The 1,038-nt window shown below is 34.6% G+C and overlaps 2 non-coding genes across 2 annotated transcripts; both read right to left on the reverse strand.

Annotated features, from left to right (window-relative positions):
- Positions 1 to 73, reverse strand: TRNAF-GAA. Its single transcript has one exon. It is a non-coding gene; the product is annotated as a tRNA-Phe (tRNA).
- Positions 74 to 80: 7 nt separating this feature from the next.
- Positions 81 to 151, reverse strand: TRNAG-GCC. The gene has a single exon. It is a non-coding gene; the product is annotated as a tRNA-Gly (tRNA).
- Positions 152 to 1,038: the final 887 nt, after the last annotated feature.

Genomic DNA, 1,038 nt, shown 5'->3' on the forward strand with positions numbered 1-1,038 from the left:
TGCGGTGAGCGTGGATCGAACACGCGACCTTCAGATCTTCAGTCTGACGCTCTCCCAACTGAGCTATCCCCGCCACAAATTGCACCAGCCGGGAATCGAACCCGGGTCTGTACCGTGGCAGGGTACTATTCTACCACTAGACCACTGGTGCTTGTTGGTGAAGGCCAAGGTATTAAATATTCAGAGATGGGGTTAGAAGTTAGGGTTCACCGCTCTTAGAAAGTCTTCTTCCAATATTAAAACTTGAGGAAGTTTTTCTTCGATCATTAACCTACCATTGTGATCTCATTATTATTATTCTCCTCTAATTGGATGAAAGTTCGGAACATCCTTCCACTGTTTGAGTCCCATACCGTCAAAAGTTTTGAGTGAAGTGATTCTCATTTGTACAAAATCAAAATAATGAAAACTCCCTTTCTACTATTTCAGGAGTCTGATTACCAAAAAGTGGTAAGTGAATAAATTCTTTCTTCACCATGATTGAAAGAAAAATGAGTCCCAACCCTAAATTAGGAAATGCCCAATTGATATGTGTAATCTCTAAAAGAAGCCCAAAATTATAAAAGTTAAATATGTGAAACTTATAAAATAGAAATAAAACTTCGGTAGTTAAAAAAAATAGTTCTATCTTTGGGAAGGGTGGGGGTGTATAGATCATTTTCAAATTTTAACTGACGCTCAGGATGTATCATCATTTAATTAGTTGAGGCCACTTTATACATTTCAATAGATTGTAGGGGCCAAGGTAAGGATGTGAATTTGATGTCGAAATAGTTTACTGAAATTGAAAAGTACCATTTACACCGAAACTGTGAAATCATTTATTAAATGGTTCGGTTTTGGTTTTAAAATTGAAACCGTGATTCAGTTTTGGTTTTAAAATTTAAATAGTTGGTAAACCGATTAACATATACGTAGTAAATTTAAGTCATTCAGAGTTAAGTTTATGTGCATTTCAATAAAAAAAATTAAGTTTGCATCAAGTAACTATTAATAAAAACATATAACAAAAAACAATTCAATTCAATGTTACACAAT

Source organism: Macadamia integrifolia, chromosome 2 (assembly GCF_013358625.1).
Source record: "Macadamia integrifolia cultivar HAES 741 chromosome 2, SCU_Mint_v3, whole genome shotgun sequence".
In the NCBI taxonomy this organism is placed as follows: Eukaryota; Viridiplantae; Streptophyta; class Magnoliopsida; order Proteales; family Proteaceae; genus Macadamia; species Macadamia integrifolia.